The sequence below is a fragment of the Rhinichthys klamathensis genome, unplaced genomic scaffold (genome assembly GCF_029890125.1).
Source record: "Rhinichthys klamathensis goyatoka isolate OS25496 unplaced genomic scaffold, OSU_Roscu_1.1 h1tg000280l_1, whole genome shotgun sequence".
NCBI lineage: Eukaryota > Metazoa > Chordata > Actinopteri > Cypriniformes > Leuciscidae > Rhinichthys > Rhinichthys klamathensis.
In genome coordinates, this window is record NW_026606799.1 from 412,815 (window position 1) to 437,424 (window position 24,610).

Here is a 24,610-nt window from a genome sequence, read left to right on the forward strand (position 1 = left end):
ATAGAGGAGAGGTTGATCATTTGAATTTCATAAGAAGGCGCGCAACACTATTTATAGGCAAGATATTCGTGCTAGAACGCTTGTTTTTCAGCGGGAATGCAAATTAGAATAGCATTTAACCATGAACACAAAAGCCACACCAAACAAATGGCTTTTAATTTGTTTATTTCGTTAGCAAACATGTCACTATAATTAAGTTCTTTCCATCGATACATTTTCTGCAAACATAACGATCGACATGCTTGTTTGCTTCGCGGCCCCTTTAAATAAAGTTTTAAAAAAGACCAAGCATTCGATCTACGTCAGAGCATCAGAGCGTCCACGAATCTTTCCACGGCGTCGCTGACAGGGCGGCGAGAGCGAATTTTGCCGCTCTCGCCGGCGGCGGTGTGAACGTACGGTAATGGAGAACTGTGTCACGTCTGTAACATTGTTTCTCTTACGAGAGGTTCTCTCGTATTGCGTAAGCTAGCTTACGCTACGGGAAAGATTCATCTTTTCTGAGAAATTGAAGCCAAAAAATTATCCTATAATTTTGTATCCATTGTCAACGCAGTTCAGCTGCAGCCGACCATGAGCGGGCTAGTTAGCAGCTCATTGGTTCGCTCACAGAGAACTGCTTAAGCCTATGAGGAGACGCAAATGAACTCTCGGCCAATGAGAGTCTGACATGCTCTCATTACGTCAGAGCCCGCCGAAACGGGCGTGATCAGAGAGTATATTACTGGCGTCCTAGGCATACCTGTCAAGTTTTGGATTTGAAAATAAGGGAAATTTTCCGGCGCCCACTGCGAGCAGTCCCACCACCCCAACCAAGCTCCAGTATCCCTTACATTTTAAGACAGGTGTTATAGCCTAAATGAAAACACACACACACACACATATATATATATGTGTGTGTGTGTGTGTGTGTGTGTGTGTGTGTGTGTGTGTGTGTGTGTGTGTGTGTGTGTGTGTGTGTTTTTCATTTAGTCTATAACACCTGTCTTAATAGGCCTATGTATGGTAACGTTATAGGGTATTAAGAGCATTTATTTAAAGGCTTATTTGCATATTTTCTGTTCATTTAACATTGCTTGTCTTTACATTTACATTTTATTTTCATTCCACACATTATTTTCATTTCATATTGCTTTTCTTTTACAGTTTTTCTTTTCATTTGCAGTTTTTCTTTTCATTTCACATAACTTTTCTTTACTCTTTTAGTGAGTTATTGAACAAATTTGTTGCAGACTTTAACTGTTTTGGAAGGAGTGTATTTGTGGGCTGGGCCAGAGTGGTTAATTTTACATGAGAGTAGAGCAAACAGTTCTGTGTTGTCTAACGTCATCCTATTCTCTGTAACAATCTTTCGTACCATGCTAAAACACCCTTTCTCGTGCTGACATACATCATTCCTTCCCCGTGTGAGATGCTAAAGTCGCAGTTACAAAACTTACAAAACGCGTGACTGTCCCCCACCCTGCTCCTCTTCAGAAAAGTAAATTCGCTATCCCAATGATCGCGGTATTTAGTACATGAGGGTTTTGGTTTTTTGGCAGGAGTACCTTGCTCTGTCATAGCGTCCATCATCCGTCTCTGTTTTTGTTTGTTTTTTGTTTCCCCACCGGTTTCCCCCGCGTTGTCACTCATCATCTGACCTCACACACTAACATCGCGACAACTACCACCTACAGTACCTGTAACGTTAGTTATCGCGAGGCTAGTGACAGAGCTCAGATTGGGAATGTTTTTTGTTTTTTTTACTCCGCCCGGGGTATTATTATTTTTCAATAACGCAGGTTAAAATACGGGAGATTTACGGGAAAATCCTAATACGGGAGGACGGCGGGAAAGAAGGGTTAAATACGGGACTTTCCCGGCCAAAACGGGATACTTGACAGGTATGGTCCTAGGCTGTAAACTCTGATTTTCATCTCTTCAGCGAGGCTGCACGCATCTGCTGATCCTGAGAGAAGCCGCCGTCGTTGAAAAGGCACCTTCTAGCGAGCATCTGGGAGACTGAGGAAGCCGGCCGTCTTCGCCACCTTCAGCCGTCCTGCAAGCTAGCGCCATCCGACGACGTATCCTTTACAATTGTATTTTGTTTGTGGTTGAAGAGCCGTGTGTCTCACCGTGCGTGGACCACGGGCCGCCAGCTGATAAAAGTAACGCAGACCTGTATCACAGCTCTGCAGCCATGGACTGTGGCAGAATGGTTTCAGCGGGGCGTTTCCATGGGGACCTTTTCTCGCCGAAAAGTCATGTCGACAGACGCATCCAACTCGGTTTGGGGTACGGTCTGCGAGGGCTCACCGGCCTTCGGCCCCTGATCAGCTCAGGAGAGCCTCTTCCACATAAACTGTTTGGAGATGCTGGCGGTCGAGAACGCGCTCACGCGCTTTCTTCCGCGCATTCACGGTCACCACGTGCTGATCCGTTCGGACAATATAGCCGGACAATATAGCCGTGGTCTCCTATCTAAACCGTCAGGGCGGAGTCAGATCCAAGAATCTCTTCCGGCTGACAGAACGCATCTTAGTTTGGTCTCAGTGTCACCTGCTCTCGCTCAGAGCGACGCACGTGCCGGGCCATCTGAACGACGGCCCAAACAGTCTGTCCAGGAACCCCATTCCCCCCGGGGAATGGTCCCTGCACACTCTTACAGTCCAAAAGCTGTGGCGAATATTCGGCAGAGCAGAGGTGGACCTCTTCGCCTCAGAAGAGAACACCCACTGCCCAATATTTTTCTCAAAGAGCGAGGACGCGCTAGCCCAGACCTGGCCCAGCCGCCCGCTTTATGCATTCCCTCCGGTTTCTCTGCTACCACAGGTGCTTCAGAGAATCAGGGAAACACGCCACTCGGTGCTCCTCATAGCCCCGTGTTGGGAGGGTCAGACTTGGTTTCCGGAGCTCGCTCAGCTGTCACAGACAGCCCCGTGGCCCATTCCAGTCAGAGCAGATCTCCTCTCCCAAGCTCGCGGCACGATCTGGCATCCCCACCCAGAGCGCTGGGCGCTACATGCGTGGGTGATCAACACCTACCCGTTGCTTTGCCAGAGGGAGTGTTAAACACGATCATGCAGGCTAGAGCGGCTTCTACTAGAAGGCTCTATGCGTCTAAATGGTCTGTGTTCTCTAAATGGTGCACCGACAGAAACTTGGACCCACGGTCATGCGAGGTTCCTTCCGTGCTAGTTTTTCTCCAAGAGATGTTGGACAAGGGCAGGTCCCCGTCCACTCTCAAGGTGTATGTGGCAGCCGTCGCAGCGTTCGTTGAACCCCGGCGCGGCCAGTCACTGGGCAAAGATGGCTTGGTCATCCGCTTCCTCAGGGGAGCTAGAAGGATGAACCCCCCACGCTCCCCTTCGGTGCCGATTTGGGACCTTTCCATAGTTCTCGAAGCTATGAAAGCTCCCCCATTCGAACCGCTAAACATCGTGGACCTCAAATACCTTTCGCTCAAAACAGTTTTTCTGCTCGTGCTCGCGTCAGTAAAACGTGTGGGAGACCTTCACGCGCTGTCCATTAGCGCTTCCTGTCTCGAGTTTGGGCCCAATGACTCCTTAGTCGTTCTCAAACCTAGACATGGTTATGTCCCAAAAGCGATTGGTACCCCGTTCAGGGCACAAGTTATTTCCCTATCGGCTCTGCCTGCATCCGATAGCGAATCTGACACTAATCTCCTGTGTCCGGTCAGGGCCCTGAGATTATACATTACTCGCACTGCTCCGGTCAGACGATCCGAGCAGCTTTTTGTTTCGTTCGGTGGGCGCACCAAGGGGTCGGCCGCCTCGAGACAGACTCTATCCAAATGGATAGTTGATGCCATAGCAGCCGCATACGCATCAAAAGACCTGCCATGCCCTCTGGGCATCAGGGCTCATTCCACTAGAGGCATGGCCTCATCGTGGGCATGGTCCAGCGGAATTTCCATTCATGACATTTGTGTGGCAGCGGGATGGGCTTCCCCCTCCACCTTTGTCAGATTTTACAATCTGGAAGTTCCCGCCTTGCAGGCTAAACTACTAGCAGTCTAGTATGTTACAGCTCTTCTGGTTGAGCTGCACTATAGGGAGTTATTCACACAGACCGGTTTCGCTCTGTCCCTCTCTATCATGTGCTTATGTACTACACAATCTCCGGCCCGCTCTGCTGGCCTTTGTCACATGTACTTATATTTATTCCCACTCATAAGGGTTCCCTGGGGTCTCCCCTGGGACTCATAGTGGATGCTTAGCACGCACGGCGTTGACCAGGTGTTCTCGTAGCGTAAGCTAGCTTACGCAATACGAGAGAACCTCTCGTAAGAGAACGAATCGGTTACCTAACGTAACCTCGGTTCTCTCTAGATGAGGGAACGAGTATTGCGTTCCTGGCCGTGCTTGTGCTACTAGCGTTCTCGCTTCATTCTATGAAAACCAGAGTTTACAGCCTAGGACGCCAGTAATATACTCTCTGACCACGCCCGTTTCGGCGGGCTCTGACGTAATGAGAGCATGTCAGACTCTCATTGGCCGAGAGTTCATTCGCGTCTCCTCATAGGCTTAAGCAGTTCTCTGTGAGCGAACCAATGAGCTGCTAGCTAGCCCGCTCATGGTCGGCTGCAGCTGAACTGCGTTGACAATGGATACAAAATTATAGGATAATTTTTTGGCTTCAATTTCTCAGAAAAGATTAATCTTTCCCGTAGCGTAAGCTAGCTTACGCAATACTCGTTCCCTCATCTAGAGAGAACCGAGGTTACGTTAGGTAACCGATTCGTTTTTCCTCATAAATGCGAACACGAAAATAAAATAAAATGAATATTTTATGTTCTGTGGAGAGTCAACCCTTCTTCATCCGATTTGCGCAGTGTAATTCACAGAATTACAACAACAAAAAATCGTTGCCTCCTAAAAGTTAAAGATTTTTTTTGTCACGCATGACTGTCTATTTCCCTAATATTAAATATAAAACGCATGTGTAGACTGATATTTTTCTAATGTCTGGACTCCTTTCAGGGAGGAGCCTATGGATAAACAGACGTTTCAATATTTTGGTATTAATGCATTTTCTGAGAATTTATATTTCAAGTTTTGACTGCAAATCTCATGTCCATAACGCTGGAATTCCCAAATTTTAAATAATTTATCCTCAACTAGTTTTGTGGTGTAGGTCTACATATTTTATAATGTTAAGTTAACTTCAAATAATACTAATAGTAATTTAAAGATGTGGTAGCATTGGATCTGGACGGTATGGAGAAGGCCGTAGCTAGAGGATTCGGGGCCCCCTGAAAAAATATTGATGTGGGCCCCCACCACCCTCCACCAATATCATATACTGTACAATAGATGAACATGGAGGCCTACATATAACAGAAGATGGTGATGTTGTTGTAAAACCTTTATTTTAAAAGTTAAATGTTTATATAAAAATTACAACTAATGTAAATAATAATAAAACCAATTTTTAAAAAGTAATATTTTTTCCCCCCAATCAGTCTGTTATAATTCATAAATCAAAAAGTAAACATTTAGAAATTGACAAGAATGCAGTCTAATTAAAAAAATAAAACCATTTATTGCCTTATTTTTTAATAAAGATAATATGGAACTGGTAATATTATTAAATAAAGCGAATACATTTATTCATCCAAGTGCAGTGTGTTGTATTCGTGTTTTCTCGATGTTTTAAATATCATCAGCCGGCAGGTCAGATGCATAATGCAATGCGTCGTGACTCGTGTAATTTTTTTAAAACTCTATTTACAATAGTGTAAAAAGACAGGAATTTAGACCACGTAATCATTCGGTCGATTGTGGCGCGCACCGATAATAAAAAATGACTGTACACGGCAGACTGTAGACGGAAGTTCTCTTACGAGAGTATCTCTCGTACTGCGTAATAGCTTTACGCTAGGGGAAAAACTCTTTTCCACGAGATATTGAAGCCAAAAATTATCCTTAATTTTTTATTAATGTAAAACGCTTTGCAGCAGCAAGCAGACATAGGCGAAACAGCTCGCGCGCCTATTGGTTGCTCTTGCGGCAAATGCAGCAGCCTATCGAGAGAGACTCTGCGTGACGTAATGACCAATGGGGGCAATTCGCGCCCATATCGTCACGTCCCGCCAGAAAGGGCGTGGTCTCACCCTATAAATATGCTCGTTAGGCTGGTACAAGCTGATTTTTATCTCTTCAGCGACGCACACACATCGCTGGATCCGGAGTGAGAAGCCGCGCCGTCAAAGCAAGCCTTTTCAACTGCTGTACCTGCTGCGCTTTCCGGCGTTCTATATCCTTTTATACTCTGTGTATCTTTACTCTGCTGAGAGTGTTTGCTCGCTTACTTGACGCGACTCACACTTCTCTTCACAAAAGAGCTGCGTCTTTTTAAAGATGCCATCCTGTGGCTCGTGCCGCGCCCCGCTCAGCGACGGAGACCGGCACGTCATCTGTGTTTCCTGCCTGGGTGAGGATCACGCGGCTCTCGCGCTCGCTGACGGCGGATGCCCTCATTGCGAGTTTTTGCCTATGGTGACTCTGAGGACTCGCCTGGCATCATTCTCCGTGCCTTCACCACAGCCCGCCGTGGTGCCGCGCCGCAAGAAGCGCCGCGCCCAGCGCGCTCCCGAGCTTTCTCCAGCCCGCCAAAGCTCGCCGGTTCGCCTGCCAGCTTCGCCGGCTTCGCTCGAGTCGCTCACTGACGGACAACGGCCGCCGCCTGCCGCCGCGTCCATCCACGAGTTCGACGAACCCACCGAGGCGTGTTCTCTTCTGGCATCCGATAGCGAGGATTGGGCGAGCTCCGTGGACCTCCCCTCCGCTAGCGTTTCCCGCCAGACCACTGGTAAGAGAACCGGCATTGAGACTGAGCTGATGCGTCTGCTCTCTCAGGCCGTGGAAAGCATCGGCCTCGATTGGGAGGCGCCCGCGCAACCGCCGCGCAACAGGCGAGCTCTGTGGACCTCCGCCTTCTGTCCGCGAGTCGTCAAGGAAACGGGCCAGCATCAAGACCGCGAGCCCTAAAACCGCGGCTAGCTTTCTTTACGTTATAAGAAATCTACCCCGCCCCCCATGGGCGTGCGTCACCGGCAAATGAGAAAAGAGTGTGTTTTAGTCCCCGCCGAGGCCGGACTAATCTCCATTTCTTAAACATTTCTCAGCTCCTAGTTTGAGCGGCTGAAAATGTCATTATTGCAGCAATGAGCCTGTTGTATAACACGCACACCTGCATACAAACGCCGACACACACAAAACTGTGATGATGCTCTCTTATCTGCTTGCGCTAGTGTAGTTCTCCCTGTGGCCCAGTGGCGGAACCCGAAGCTTTCACGCGGGAGACCCGTGTTCGATCCCGGCTCTCGCAGCAGATAAAAATTTAGTCTCGCCGCGGCCAGACTTCCACCGAAACTTTTCGCTCGTTCAGTTCCAGAAAATGCGACTGTTCCAGTGTATTTTGCAGTAAACAAGCTGGTACCACGGCCCGCTTGCCTGCACATAAAGGCCGTTTCCACGGCGACCCAGAAAAATCATGTAATCATTGTATTTCTGGTTTTCCGGCCACAGCCGATGGTGTTATAAGTGTAATAAAATGCTCACAGCCCAGTGTTCATTTCTACACACAAACACAGCCCGCCACGGTACAGGGCTCGCACAAATGAAATCGACGCATGTCAATTGTGCATTAAATGTAGTGAATGTGCCCACAACCCAGTGCCCACAAACACTACCACGGTTTCTGTAAAACGAAACCAACACAAGTCTTCCTAGCCTCCTAGGAAATCGACGGTGTTTCAGTCTCGCCGTGGCCAGACTTCCACTGAAATTTTCGCTCGTTCAGTTCCAGAAAATGTGACTGTTCCAGTGTATTTTGCAGGAAGCAAGCCAGTACCATGCCCGCTTGCCTGCACACAAATGCTGTTCCCACGGCGACGCAGATAAATCACATAAATGGTGTATTTTCTGGTATTCCGGCCACAGCCGATGGTGTTATGAGTGTATTGAAAATGCCTACAACCCAGGGCTCATTTCTACACACAAACACAGCCCGCAAAAATGCAGGGCTCGCACAAACAAAATCGCCTCATGTCGATTGTGCACTAAATGTAGTGAATGTGCCTACGTCTCAGTGCCCACAAACACTACACACCACATGTCCCACGGGTTCTTTGAAAACGAAACCAACACGCATTCAGTCAGCTCAGGCCGACGGTGTTTTTCAGTGCAGTAAATGTGCCCGCTGTCCTGCGCCCACATTCACTCACAGACATGTTAAGCCCCACGGGGCTCGCCCCGCTCTCTCCCTCAGCAAACTGCTATAAGGGTTTTGAGCGCGGCCAGGCTGCCCGCCGCGATCGGCGCGCCCCCCGCCTCACACACTGTAAACACAGTGTCTGCGTTACAGCACGCCGGAGCTCTCTTGCTGTCACTATGTCTCGGCCAGAGCCCAGATCTCATTCTACCCCTAGCTATTCACGCGAAAGTGTGGGCACAGCTTCCTGGGGTATCAGAATGGGTGCTGAACACTATAAAAAGAGGCTATTCGCTACAGTTCGCTCGACGTCCCCGCCGTTATACGGCGCGCGTCGAGACGGCGGTGGAAAACGAAGTATCTCATCTACTTCGAGCCGAGATAGCGAAACTACTGAGCAAAGGTGCTATAGAACCTTTATCTCAAGCTCAGAGCAAAGGGGGCCTACACAGCAGATATTTTCTGGTACCGAAAAAAGATGGAGGTCTCAGACCCATTTTAGATCTGCGACAGCTGAACAGAGCGCTTGTGAAGCGCCAGTTCAGAATGCTTACGACCAGGAAAATCCTCGCGCAAGTGCGCCACGGGGACTGGTTTATGTCAATAGATCTGAAAGACGCCTATTTCCAAATACAAATAGCGTCCCATCACAGGCGATTCTTGAGATTCGCTTTCGAGGGCCAGGCATATCAATACGCAGTCCTGCCGTTCGGCCTGTCCCTAGCACCTCGTACATTCATGAAGTGCATGGACGCGGCGCTCGCACCCATGAGACTTCAGGGCATGCGAGTCCTGAACTACTTGGACGATTGGCTGATTCTAGCTCGATCACGATCGGAGCTCATAGAACACAGGGCCGCATTACTCGAGCACCTCGAGGAGCTGGGCCTCACAGTCAATTGGGCGAAGAGCTCACTGTCTCCCAGTCAGAAAATTTCCTTTCTGGGAACAGTGTTAGACTCGCTATCCATGACGGCACGCCTGTCACCAGAGCGCGGACTAAATATTCAGCGCGTCGCGAAATCCTTCCGCCACGGCTCGATAGTTCCGCTCAAAAGGTTTCAGAAAATGCTGGGGCTGATGGCCTCAGCGGCCTCTGTACTCCAGTGGGGCTTGCTTCGCATGCGCCCACTGCAGATGTGGCTGAAAGCGCGGGTTCCACCCAGGGCATGGACAGCGGGTCTGTTTCGCCTCAGGGTCAACCTACAGTGTGTTTCAGCTCTGGAACCTTGGAAAATAACCGACTGGTATCAGTCAGGTGTGAGTCTGGGGGCCGCTTCGAGTGTGAAGGTGGTGTCTACGGACGCCTCCACCTCGGGGTGGGGAGCGCTGCTCGAGGGCAGACCGCTAGCTGGCCTGTGGTCAGAACGGGAAAAGCTCCTTCACATAAACTGCTTGGAGACGATAGCAGTCGACAAAGCGCTACGGCGTTTTTGTCCCCAGGTAACAGGCCACCACGTCTTGGTCCGGTCGGACAACATGTCAGTGGTGGCATACATAAATCGCCAGGGCGGCGTCAGGTCACGAAACCTTCACAGGCTGACGGAACGCCTCCTGGTCTGGGCTCAGCACAGCCTGCTCTCACTGAGAGCAGCGCACGTGCCTGGTCACCTGAATGTGGGACCAGACAGACTGTCCAGGAACAATGTTCCAGCAGGGGAATGGTCGCTGCACCCGCAGACGGTCCAGCTGCTGTGGAAAACGTTCGGCAGAGCACAGGTGGACCTATTCGCGTCCCACGAAAACGCTCATTGCCCGGAGTTTTTCTCGAAAAGCAAGGACGCGCTGGCTCATGTTTGGCCCCACTGCCCCCTATATGCTTTTCCTCCTGTCTCGCTCCTGCCTCAGGTGTTGGAACGAATCAGGGAGAACGGATGCCCAGTGCTGCTCGTAGCTCCGCTCTGGACAAACCAGACGTGGTTCCCTGCCCTGATGCAGCTGACCAGCACTGCCCCATGGCCTGTACCATTGAGGAGAGACCTCCTCTCTCAGGCGGAGGGCTCGATTTGGCACCCTCGCCCGGAGTTGTGGTCCCTGCACGCATGGGCCATCAACGGGTACCCGCTAGCCTCCCAGAAGGAGTGTTAAACACGATCGCGCAGGCTAGAGCTCCGTCTACCAGGCGGCTCTACTCCTCGAAATGGTCTGTTTTCTCTGCATGGTGTCAAGCCCAGAGCTTTTCACCTGTGGAATGCGGGGTTTCGGAAGTGCTTTCCTTCCTTCAAGAGCTACTGGATAAGGGCAGGACCCCATCCACGCTCAAAGTATATGTGGCGGCCATAGCAACGTTTGCAAAACCGGTGTCTGGCCAGTCGCTGGGGAAAAAATGACTTAGTCGTGTGTTTCCTTAGGGGAGCTCGGAGGCTGAACCCTCCCAGGCCCCCTTCAGTCCCGACGTGGGACCTTTCCACGGTCCTGGAGGCCATGAAAGGCGCCCCGTTCGAGCCAATCCAGCTGGTGGACATGAAACACCTGTCGTTCAAAACAGTGTTTCTCATGGCTCTCGCTTCAGTGAAGCGCATAGGGGACTTGCAGGCGCTTTCAGTAAGCGCGTCGTGTATGGAGTTTGGGCCTAATGACTCGAAGGTCATTCTCAAACCTAAGCACGGGTATGTCCCGAAATCCCTCAATACACCGTTTAGGGCCCAGGTAATTTCCCTGTCCGCCCTTCCGGTTCTCAGTGAGGAGGAGGACGCGAGTCTCCTTTGCCCCGTCAGGGCATTGAGAGCTTATGTGTCACGCTCGTCTGTTTTCAGACAGACGGAGCAGCTTTTCGTTTTGTTTGGCGGGCGTTCCAAGGGACTCGCCGCCTCAAAACAGAGCCTATCCAGATGGATAGTGGATGCCATTGCGCTCGCTTACTCTGCAAAGGGCCTACAGTGCCCCTTGGGTGTCAGAGCGCACTCCACGAGAGGCGTGGCCTCTTCGTGGGCTTGGTCGAGCGGGGTTTCCCTGCAAGATATCTGTACGGCCGCGGGCTGGGCCTCGCCGTCTACATTTATAAAATACTATAACCTGGAGGTACCCGCCTTACAAGCTAAGCTTTTGGCGGTCTAAAATTCAGTGCTATCTGCCCCGCTGTGCGGCCCAGATGCTGAGTTTACTGCAGCCCCATGAGTGTTGACACACGTATGGCCACCCAGATCAGGCTGAAAGCTTTCACCCTGGCTGCGCGTTTTATTGTCATATGATAGCCCTGCTGGGTGCTTTTTTATAGGGAATGACGCTTCCAGCCTCTCTTCCTCCACTCTATGTGAGTTTATGGTGATTATGCACTACATGAGCCCTGGGCTTCGGCCCTTGGGACTTTGGTGTTGGATCCCTGTACGCACGGCGTGTTCCATTGTGTTCCCCTAGCGTAAAGCTATTACGCAGTACGAGAGATACTCTCGTAAGAGAACGTACTCGGTTACTAACGTAACCTCGGTTCTCTCTAGAGAGGGAACGAGTACTGCGTATCTTGCCGTGCTTGGAATACGCTCTGGTTCGCTTCAGCGATAAAAACCAGCTTGTACCAGCCTAACGAGCATATTTATAGGGTGAGACCACGCCCTTTCTGGCGGGACGTGACGATATGGGCGCGAATTGCCCCCATTGGTCATTACGTCACGCAGAGTCTCTCTCGATAGGCTGCTGCATTTGCCGCAAGAGCAACCAATAGGCGCGCGAGCTGTTTCGCCTATGTCTGCTTGCTGCTGCAAAGCGTTTTACATTAATAAAAAATTAAGGATAATTTTTGGCTTCAATATCTCGTGGAAAAGAGTTTTTCCCCTAGCGTAAAGCTATTACGCAGTACTCGTTCCCTCTCTAGAGAGAACCGAGGTTACGTTAGTAACCGAGTACGTTTTCTAATTCCCAGCGAAATAACAATATATAACCGGTCTTTAAGAACGTCTTGATCGACTGGGATACAACCACTCTCCTTGCCTCCCTCTCCGTCTTTTCCTGGCATTTCTGGTACCTGATTTATGTTCTCTTTTCCCCGACATTTTTCAGTCAGTCAGTCTCCTGCTCTTCCACCAAGTTCATCGTTATCTTCAGGCTGCCGCCTCAACTCTGATTGGTTCTGTTCACGAGCTGGGGTGGGACTTACAATTTTATTGGGTCCATCTGATGTTTGTCACTGACTCTGACTGAATAATTAATAAATACTTTAGGTCGAACTAAACCATTTTTATGGAGGTAAGAGAAGCAGATATTTGGAAAAATATTTACCCAAATTGCACGTTTTTGTGGTTTTCATTTAAATCTCAGGCATACAACTAATATAAATATTAGAATTATTCATACAACAGGGGCCTAAATAGTATAACTGCTGGATTTTGTGGGGCCCCCTGGGCAGCGGGGGCCCCTATAATTGTCACCACCTTTCACCCCACTAGCGACGGCCCTGAGTATGGATAACGCTGGGAGTTGGAAGAGGTGTGTCGCGATTCTGCAGGTTCGTGGATCTGAGTGTCGCGATTTCGGTTTCATATCGCATATCGTTACAGCCCTAGTCATTTAGAATGTTAAGTTCTACTTGTATAGTTATTTTGGTGAAAGTAACTCAAAAGTAATACAGGAGTAATGTAACGCATTACAATTCTGAGACAGTAATATTGTAAGGTAATGCATTACTTTTAAATAACAGTAACAAGTAATATATAATGTATTACAGTTTGGAAGTAACTTGCACAACACTGGAACTCATAGCAAGACTGCGAGTGTTTAGGGTGCCATTTGAGACAGGGCCTAAGTGTTTATAAGTGAATCATTGAATAATTCACTCAACCATATTTGTTCCAAAACCCTGATTCATTCAGGAACTTGTTGCTCTGAGACACTAACTGAATCATTCTACTTTGACACTGAATAGTTATGTGGGTGGACCAAAAATACATTAAGTCAACATTGTGTCTAAAGTCTGTTACACAGTATTTCTTCTTTGTCTTATAGTTTGCCTAAATAACTGTTGTTTACAGTTACAATATCACACTTGCTATAGTGCTGTTGATGTACATGTATCAAATCATTATGAATGTATCAAAAAATATTTTTATTAAGTGTAGATATCTCTTTTTACGGTTAGAGCTAAATTTCACATTTGTAATCCTAAAAAACATTATTCCACATTTCTTCATTAAGCAAATTCTCTTAACCATAGCATTTCCTATGTCAACAGACGTTGAAATCCATCACATCCCTCTCCTGTGCTCTTATCTTCACTGAGAAATTGTGTCTTAGCTACACGGATGCACATACACACACAGATCCAAATGAGAGTCTTTCTACCACACATTGGAACTGCAAACTACTTTTTTTTTAATGTCATGTTAGCCATGGTAGAAACACCAGTGAGTTTAGTTACTTTTTTTCTTATTTTGAGACAGGATATGTTTGTAAATTAGGGGGATGATAAACCGTCACACTCATTCTTACTATATCTATAACAGTATCGTTATACCACCTCCATTTTGTCTTTTCTCTCTCCATTTTTCTTTTCTATCTTGCCATTCTAAAAGCAGTGTGGTGATAAATGGACCTCAGATGAATGACTAGATAAGAGTCCATCTGTCTGGATTGGATTCATAATTAAAGGCCCGTTCTCATGCAATATTAATATGTAGCCATTGTGACCCTCACATAAACAGACATATGCATGCTCACACACACACACAATTATATACACACACACACAATTATACACACACACACACACACACACACACACACTACATCTGCCATGAATTAGTTCTGGGTGTAAATAATTAAAGATCTGTATGGAGTCCTGAGTGTGGACGGAGGTGCTGTGGATGAACCCTATCAAGATTTATGGGCCAGCCAGAGACTTTCTGACCCAAAAACTCCAAGGGCTTTGACATAAAAATGTACAGTATATGCACAGACTGATGTCAGAGAATGGCAATGAATCTTAATCACTCACATTATTCAGTTCTAACCTGATTCCATATCCATATCTGCATTCATATGTCACCCCTTTGTCTCTATATTGCCACATATGCTGCTCACTCTTTTATGAACATTGCATTTATCTTCTGACACCTTTACTGTCTTTCACACACACACACACACACACACACACACACACACATGTTGGACTCAGGCACAAATGTAATAAATCAGAGTTGACTTTATTACCAGTGGGCTGCCTGCATGTGGGGAGCACTGCAGTGACAGGTTGGCATTATCATAATAGACTAAAAGCAAGAAAGACTCTCCCTTAACCTCAACCAAGTGGTTTAAAAACCACACATACATGTGTTGTTTGCATAGTATGTAAATTAAGAAATAATTTAGGATATTATTCAGTTTTAAGATGAGATTAATAGTGACAAGGTTTGAGTCTAACTTGATGAGGAGTTGTCTGGAGGGTCAAAGGTTAATGAAGATTGCTTTAATGACTCTACAGGGTGCTCTGAAAATGAAGTGCTCTGATGAGAGTTGCTGTTATTGACATAGGACCTATGAGTGTGCATGAAAAGCAGCGAGTTTTTAGATTGTGCCACTGAAATGTGTGCATGGTTTACATAATCCTACCTGTATCATAATGATTTGGGGGATTCAAAATGTATGGCAATACTAAACTGTGATTATGTGCTAGCATTAACCTCCCCCTTATTTCATAATTTGTTTTTTGTCCTATGCTAGTAAAATATAAGATCACATTATGAAATAAATGTTTTTCTCTTAAACACGTTGGCCATAATTATTGGACAAAATGGGTAACTGAGCACAAAATAAAGCTTCTGCCATGACTGTCCCAGTCCCCTAAACTGAACCCTATAGAAAATGAGTGGGCTGAACTGAAGAGAAGCACCAACATGGAGCTGGGAATCTGAAGGATCTGGAGAGATTCTGTGTGGAGGAGTGGTCTCTGATCTCTTGTCAGTTGTTCTCCAAACTCATCAGGCATTATAGGAGAAAACTCAGAGCTGTTGTTTTGGCAAAAGGAGGTTGCAAAAAGTTTTTAAAAACAGGGAGCCAATAATTATGGCCAGCGTGTTTTGAAGAAAAGCATTTATTTATTATTATTTATTTAAGATTTACCCCCCACTTTCAATTCTTTTACTTCAATGAAAGGTTAGATTTTTGCTAATTTTTTTAATGAAAGATCAAAAGGATAAACAATGCAGATTTATTTTTTTGATCATATTTACCAGGGGTGCCATGAATTCTGACCACAACACCTTTACTACAGCTATAAAGCTCTTGGCCTGTTCTTACAAAAGTGAGTGCTGTTTGCCCTCTTTAGACTGAGCTTTCCACCATTCAATTCATAAAGTCCAAAGAATTGCATGAACAAACATCAACATAAAAAGCACTTGTAACATGTATGTGCTTACAACAGAAACTGTTGTCAGGCTCATATGTTTTATAAAAAAAACAGCATAGGTTTTGCTGTACAGACTTGGCATGGCATGATTAGTTATTCCCTAAATAACTTCCTTCTCATCCTCTCCTTCATTAGTGGGCTTCGCTTCTCTTATCTAATCTGCCGTCACAACTGTTAAAACTGCACTTTTCTTCTCTCTCATTAACTGTTTCTGTGTACCTTCTTCAAAAGGATAAGTGGAGTAAAGTGGAAAGGGAAAGCCCACCTACAGGGCTCAGTGTGTGTGTGTGATTGATAGGCGCATAAATGTATGAAGGCAAGTGGAATTCAGCCAAACACTGCTTTCATCATGACAGAGACCTAGCACATAAACAGTCTCACTTCATGTAGAATAAAGAAGGTTGTGGCTTCTCAAGACCCCTGAAATTGCTTTGCATGGTTTGAAACATTTAAACGAAAGATGAAGTTTTGCTTCTCTGATGTTCAAAATGTCCTTGGAATTAGAAAATTTGGCCAGCAGTGAGGCAGTACCCCGTTTTTTAAAAGTCCCCCTGTAGTCAATCATTTAATCCCTTACAACTCACCTTTGATCACCAAAATGACATATCCGTACGGACTCCAGTCCGTAACTTTTTTTGGGTTAAAAATTATCCAATATAATTTTTTGAGCAAGTACATAACCAGCCAGTGTTCAAAACTATCTACTTACTAGGGGTGTAACGATACGCGTATTCGTATCGAACCGTTCGGTACGAGGCTTTCGGTTCGGTTTTTCGGTACGCATTTTCAAACCGAACGGTTCGTTGTAACATTTTTCCTGCCGATCAAAATTTCGTTATTTTAAATGTAGGCGCGCGCCGCGCGTTGCGCATGGCAAGCGCACTCCAGATGCTGGCGCGACCACAACATTGGCCAACATCAAATGGCAAATGTAATGTAAGCGGAACGAAACCACTCGTTATTGTGTGGTTGACGGAGCGTTTATCAGTTTGGACCAAGGCAGCGCGAGCCGATCTCTGTTACTACACAGACAGCGCTGAGACATTCAGTAAAGAAAGCATTTGAATTCGCTATTGAACTTGAAATAATAACATCGCTGCGAGATCTAGTGAGAAACATTCACATTTCTCCGTTATTAACGGATCAAACAGCGCTGACGTGGAAACCAGGAAGAAACATTGTGCCATGAATGAACTATCCAGTGTCCACAGATCAGCAACATTCACCATGGGTTTACTGTAGTAACACTACTAACTGTAACCATGGAAGTGTGGCAGGAATAGTAGGCTATAATGCTTTCAAGTAACATTACGTCGGTTTTATTTTGACAGTATGAATACAATTGCTGCCCTCAAATGTTAATCTGAACTATAAACCTATAACTACTACAATATTACATTTCATTTTGTCCAAGGAGCTGTTTTGTTTTATATGCTCCTAAGAAAAGTCAAGTATAGCTCCATCATTGCTCAAAGTAAAAAAATATATCATACTTTATGATGTTAGTTTTAATAAAAATATAAGTAAAAAAAAATCAAGGAAATTTCTCTGGCATTTCTTTCTTTTTGCTGCATTGAAAACGTACCGAACCGTACCGAACCGAACCGTGGCACAAGTGTATCGTATCGAACCGAACCGTGAATTTTGTGAACCGTTACACCCCTACTACTTACCTTAGCTCGATTCAAAACGGTAAGCTTGTAATAATGTTTTTAATTCCAGTGGTACTGGTGGATTTCCGGGGGAAATTCGAGCATGTCTTTGCGTCATTACGTCACATCTGTACACATGAAGAAGGAGTCTCGGCTAGTAGGCTATATTGCGAGTGAGGATTATAGCCTTTTCTCACAGTACTTGCTATAATTAGACTTATTAATTTGATGGCGGATCCAGAAAGGTTCAAATGACAATCACCAGTGAAAACTAGAGATTCACCCGTTGTAAAATGCAAAATACTTTGGACTGAGAGTTTGGAAAAAGAGACTGCAACCGGGCCCATGCAAAGACAAGGATAAAAATCTGAAGGGCTTTGAATGTAGTCACGCAATGCTGATGTTGTTAACATTAACAATTTGAGAACAAAGTATAATTTGCTCGGTTTGACGTGATATGATAATCGATCGTTAGATTTAATCAGCGTGATTTAATTACTGCAATGGGGTTTTTTTCCCTTAGTTGGTCAGAAGAACAAAAGTGGATGTTACTTGTTCAGATGATATTTTAGGGTGAAAATTCTTATGTTGGTCATACTTCCAAAAAGTAGAATCTGTTATTCTTAATGGCAGTATCCACACCGCGCGGTGATTGACAGCTGCACATTCTCCTCAAAACATTGTATTCATCCGCACTGTGGCGTCTCGAGGTACAAGTCACGTAAAGTTAATAATTCCGCGAATGACTGCAATTGCAGATTTCGAACAGAGATGGCGACAAAGAGGAAAAACTGCAGACAGCAGCTTTAAACGTTTTTTTCCTTGAAAAAAAATTTGTCATGCTTTAAAATTGCTTGAATATAACTCTACACCCTTGCCTTATTTCATGAGTTCACATCTACAGATAATTATTACGGTAAATGTTATGCGTACTTGGCGTGCTGTCCGGGTGGAGGGCTCCGAGCTCGGAATTTCTGCCCGAAACCAGAGTAGGCTACTCCCCCCGTTGGTAAGAGTGGATGGAACTAGAAGTGAGGAGATGGAACTAAAAGTGAGGAGATGGGGTGGAGGTGGGATGCTGATAAACTGTCAAGGAACAAAGGTGGGTTCTGCTGTTATTTATCTTGTCCTGAGTTGATTACTGATTGATCTCCACTTGTGCTAATTGGGTTAATTATCTGCACCTGCTCCTCCCGAACCTTGTTAATAAAACATCATTTAGTATACACGGTTCAATGAATATGCAAATCAGCCCCGCCCCCACTCACTCACACCAGCTCAGAGATCCACTCGTTGACGATCACACGTTGACGTGATTGGTTACAATGTAGTTTGTGACGTCAGAAACACCAGCAATTTCAAACCGCATATTTTAGACTGATGCTGTGTTCGAAATCACCCCCTATATACGCTCATTCACTATTCCCTACATTTCTCCCCTACTTTAATCCACTGAAGGAGTGAATGAAAACGAGTGAGTGAATTCGGGCATGCACTGAGTGTGCCGGAAGCGCTGCAGCTTTTGCATGGTTTGTGCTGCTTAATAATCATTAAAACGTAGCAAACTGGCTGCTCCAGTAGTAAATGATTTATCTTGAACGTTGTAATGGAAATTAGCACATAAACTGTAGTTAAACAATATAATAATCAATTAAAAAAGAATTTATACCTGTATGATAATGTTATAGCCACATTGGACCAGCGATTTCGAAAATGGATGGATGGATGATTCAGCTGCGGTGCCATCTTTTGGTCAGACGCGGGAATTCATTCAACGCGCGACTCTCACAGTGCATTATGGGTATTCACTAGCCGTTGAGCATACATCAGTTGTACACTGGTCATTGCGGTGTATTCTGGGATTCAATAAGTGCTCTCAGTAACGTCCACTATGGTTTCGGACACCACTACAAATGGCTGTTCCCTCAAATAGTGCCCTATTTAAGGGTATAGGGGGGCGATTTCGGACGCAGCCTGTCTTTGGTTCACTGCTGTTTTAAGGAGAAAATACTCAGCAATGGTGTTGACTTGAATTTGCACATGGTTTGTCTTAAAGCATATTAAAAACAACACAGACATATAAACAACATTAAAAGCTTGGTTTTCAATATTTATTGCTGTAACTTTAAATATAACTGTTGCCATGACAGTGACATCAATTTTGTGTTTTGCATATAAAGTTTTCTGCTTCAGTATTTGTAGATTATTTTTTCACATGTTTCATACTGGAAAACAATGATACGCATTTCATAAGTTTTAAAGGCTTTCATTGGCAAAAACATTCAATATATTGTCATGACCCGGCTCAAAGGCCATGACAAATTCAAAGAGGACGCGAAAGATTGCCAAAAGTAAACATTTATTGTAATAACTTAAACAATAAAACTAATAAGTAACAGCAAGTAGCGCGTGTTGGTCAGTGACATCAGTGATGTAAATGTGGATGAGTGACTGTTGCAAAGTTGAGTGTTGAAAAATAAAGGTAACAGAACATAATATAATCAACAACAAAACAAAGATGTGCTGCTGGCAGGAGTGAGACCAGGTCAGAGAGAGCGAGAGATTCAAAAGGCCGGAGTATTTATCTTCCCACAGCATCTAGCGCAGGTGCTCCCAATCTGGCGCTGATACCTTCAAAGACAAAAGGGAAACAGTGAACTGCCCAACACCACACAGCAAAACACCCAACTATGCATGGCCGTCACACCCCCCCCCCCCTTAAAGTCGGTGTCCCCAAGGACCACCGACCTAGCAGTAACACCTAACAACACTACTCCACATATCTAAATAACCTAAACTACATCAATATGACACAAAGACGATATCTGACCTCCGTCCCAGCCACTTCACCTGCAAATTTCCCCATCTATGCTCATCAATCCCGGAACCTGAAAAACAGATTAAGAAAATAAATACAGAAGAAACAGATATAGAAATAAGAGGCAAGAGTACAAGAGGCAACATCAACTTGGAGCCCATACTAATCCCCATCACTGCAGAGGAGCACGAGACAGTGCATCTGCAATAATATTCTCTGACCCCTTTATATATTTAAATGTCCAGGTTATAAGCCTGGAGAAACAATGACCAACGGGTCAATCTCTGGTTGGGACATCTGAGCGACCGCAAAAAAGTTAGTGGATTGTGGTCAGTATAAACCACAATCGGCCCTCCTGCTGCTACATAGACATCAAAATGCTGTAAGGCCCAAATAAGTGACAATGCCTCCTTCTCAATCACGGAGTAATTACTCTGATAACTGTTAAATTTTCTAGAGAAGAAACTAACTGGTCTCACCAAACCTTGATCATCCCCCTGGAGTAACACAGCACCTGCTCCCACCTGACTGGCATCCACTTGAAGCATAAAAGCTCGATCAAAACAAGGAGCTGCCAGAACAGGAGCAGAACACAACAGCAATTTCACATTATCAAAGGCTTGTTGACAACCAGCCGACCAAACAAACTTAACCTTGGTCTTGAGCAGTTCGGTAAGAGGAAACACCACAGTGGAGAAGTTTTTACAAAAACCTCTATAATAACCCACTAAACCCAAGAACCTCTGAAGCTCCTTTTTTGTGGTGGGTTGTGGATACTCTGCTATTGCCATGACTTTGGCCTGGACTGGAGCCACACGGCCCTGTCCTACCACCCGGCCAAGATATGTCACTGTGGCCATGGCAAAACTACACTTAGCCAAATTGATGGTGAGTTGTGCTTCCACCAAACGCTCAAACAAGGAACGAATGCGCTGAAGATGTGAATGCCAGGTGTCACTATAAATGACCACATCATCAAGATAAACAGAACAACCTGCCAAACCAGACACTACCCGATTCATCAACCGCTGAAATGTTGCGGGGGCATTTTTTAACCCAAATGGCATCACATTATATGAATATAAACCCAAAGGTGTAGTAAACGCAGAAACTTCCTGTGCACGCTTGGACAAAGGCACTTGCCAGTAACCTTTAAGCAAATCAAATTTGCTAACAAATTTGGCAGATCCCACCTGATCTATGCAGTCATCCATGCGTGGAATCGGAAAAGAGTCTGATTTTGTGACCGCATTAACTTTCCTAAAATCTGAGCAAAATCTTGGTGTGCCATCATGTTTTGGCACCAAAATACAAGGGGAGGCCCAACTAGATGCAGCAGGAACAGCAATATCATTTTGGAGCATGTAATCCACCTCAGCATCCAAATAACTTCGTTTACCTGGTGCCACACGATAAAAATGCTGTTTAATTGGCTGAGCATCTCCAACATCTATATCATGCTCAATCCAACTGGTACGTGAAGGAATGTCACCAAACAGACAAGGAAACTTGTGTATCAACTCAGCCAATTCCCTACATTTAGACTCAGGCAAATGAGCCAACAACTTATCCAAATTAAGAAGAGACTCTGAATTTTTCGGTCTCCCACAGAGCACGCTTTCGTCTGGCTCCGGCACCCCATCTGACTCCTGCGACAACACCTCTGAAATTACCAACAATGCTGGGCAGACAACATTCTTCCCATCTTGACGTGAATCAATCTCTACACGCTTGTAATAAGGTTTAAGAAGATTAACATGATAAAGTCGTTGAGCCTTCTTACGTCCGGGTGTCTCCACAATATAGTTCAACTCTGAAATTCTCACTCACAGTGTAAGGACCCATAAACTTAGCTTGAAAAGGTGAGCCCACAATGGGCACCAGTGCAAGGACCTGGTCACCTGGACTAAACTCCTGTCTCTCGGTGCGTCTGTCATACAACTTTTTCATTTTACTCTGCGATACCCCCAATTTCTCTTGTGCCATACACCCAGCTTTAAACAAACGGTGTCTGAACCCATTCACAAAGTCAATCAGATTTTTCGGTGGCTCAGTATCAACACAGCCACTTTTCAAGACAGCCAAAGGACCCCGCACTGTATGCCCAAAAACCAAGTCATTTGGGCTAAAGCCTGTACTTTCAGCTTCCCGCGCTGCCAACATGAGCCACGGGAGCCCGTGCTCCCAGTCTCCATCTAGCTCTGTACAATATGCGCGCAATAGAGACTTGAGCGTCTGATGGAACCTCTCCAAAACACCCTGGCTTTGCGCATGATAGGCCGAAGACTGGTTTTGTTTAATATGTAATAGCTTCAACACTTGACAAAACATATGTGATGTAAAATTTGACCCTTGGTCGCTCTGGATCACCTCAGGGATGCCAAATATGGAAATGAACTGTGTTAAGGCCCTAACGACTGACTTAGTTGTAATAGACCTTAACGGGTACGCGGCTGGGTACCTGGTGCTCTGACACATAACCGTCAGTAAATATTTACAACCAGATTTAGCAGAAGGCAATGGACCAACACAATCAACAATAAGGTGTGTAAAAGGTTCCCTTACCGCTGGAATAGGCTGCAACGGCGTAGGTTTAATACCCTGATTCGGTTTACCTGTAAGCTGGCATACATGACAGGTCTTAATATACCCAGACACATCCTTTTTCAGTCGAGGCCAAAAGAAATGTTTTAGGACATTGAGGTACGTTTTACGGACACCAAAGTGCCCACACTCGTCATGTGCCACCTTCAAAACAACGGGACGAAACTTCGCTGGCACGACTACCTGAAAAACATCACCTTTCACACCATCTTCACTCACTGGAACCCATTTTCTGAACAGCAATTCCTTATGCAAGAAATAACCCGATGCCACATTACCAATCTCCAAGGCAGGCAGCACACACCGGAACATTTCCTTTAAAGAAACGTCATTGCGCTGCTCTTGAATAACCTCACTAGGAGACAGTGACAAGGGCAACTCAGCCAGAGATGGGACCTGCAAAGGTACATCAACACAGTTAGATTCAGGGAACACATCAAGCTGTAATTTATGCATGGCACGTGTAACCACACAGGCCGGAGAAACTTCCTGCAATGCACCAGAATTCGAACCCGACACAAACTCAGATGGATGTAATGTGCCTATTGGTGAGGCAGGAGGAGTGCCAGCCCAAACTCTACTACCAGCCAAACCGTTCCCTAAAATAAGATGTATACCCTCACTAGGTAACGTTGAAAGTACACCCACAACTACCTCACCTTGAACCAGTTCACAGTCAAGAACCATCCTGTGCAAAGGTGCTGGAAACACACTCAATCCCATCCCACGACTGAGAACAAAGTCACCAGTATCTGTGTCCCCAGCGAAAGGCAACACAGAGCTAACAATGTAGGAGTTGTAGGCCCCCGTATCCCTCAAAATCTTTAATGGGATTTTTACCTTACTCCCCACCAGTGATACAGACCCATCTCGAATGAAAGGAGCATAAGATGCCAAAACATCGGATTCACAAATGGGAGCTAAGCTCACCTCAGCAACACAGTCGGTATTCACGGTTGCAGCAAATGCCACAGGTCTAATATTGGCTTTCGTTCCCTTTGTCTTAGCCTTTAATACAGCACAATCCACCTTCCAATGACCCTTTTCATGACAATAGTTACAGACATCATCAAATGTACGATTTATCCTAATGTCAGGTTTCATATTACCGACTTTCCTCCAACTCACCATATCCGACGGCGCATCAACGCCACTACGTCGCGGACCAAAATCAGAAGCTACATGACGCTCCCAAAAACTGCTCTTATGGAGTAAGACATACTCATCAGCTGCAACAGCAGCGTTCCCAACGGTAACAACTTCTCGCTCCGAGATGTATGTGGAAACACGTTCTGGCAGAGTATTTTTAAACTGTTCCAATATTACCAAATCACACAAACCCTCAAAGGTGGTGACTTCAAGTGCAGTTAACCAACGCCTAAAGTGAGTCGAAAGATCTCTGGCAAACTCGGCATATGTCTGGCCTTTTTCTTTTTCCCATGACCTAAAACGTTGGCGATATGCTTCTGGCACAAGCTCATAAGCTCTAAGAACAGCTGCTTTTATTTGATCATAGCTAGAGCTATGTTCAGGATTTAAAGACGCATACGCTTCTTGTGCTTTCCCAGAAAGCACACACTGAAGCATCAGAGCACAATCACAATCAGGCCAGTTCCTGGCCTTAGCCACACGTTCAAACAACAAAAAAAATGTGTCTGGGTCTTTTTCATTAAATTGTGGCAATAAGCGCAAGTTACTCACATCAAAACGGTCAGATGATCTGGCCTGCTGCCCCCCAAAAGCCTCACTTGACAATAAGCCATTTCTGATCATTGACAATCGATCTCCCTCTAAATCTATTTTTGCCTGTTCGATGTCCTGGCGAATTCTCTCCACTTCCAGCTGCTTTTTAATGTCCAATTCATGTTTCATTTTTTCATGCTCTAACTGCAACATCAACATTTCTTTCTGCTGCTCAAAGGTTAAACCATGTATCGCTGGACTCTGAGAAAAATCTGTTTTAGATACCGACATAACTCCAGC

At 45.6% G+C, this 24,610-nt stretch overlaps 1 protein-coding gene across 1 annotated transcript in view; it reads left to right on the plus strand.

Moving 5' to 3' along the window:
• Positions 1 to 590: 590 nt before the first annotated feature.
• The window catches only part of npm3 (nucleophosmin/nucleoplasmin, 3), a 165,737-nt gene continuing 141,717 nt past the window's right edge, over positions 591 to 24,610 (plus strand). The window contains exon 1 of the mRNA XM_056269064.1: positions 591 to 594. The gene's annotated coding sequence lies outside the window, so the exon portion shown is untranslated. The remainder of the gene's footprint in view (positions 595 to 24,610) is intronic.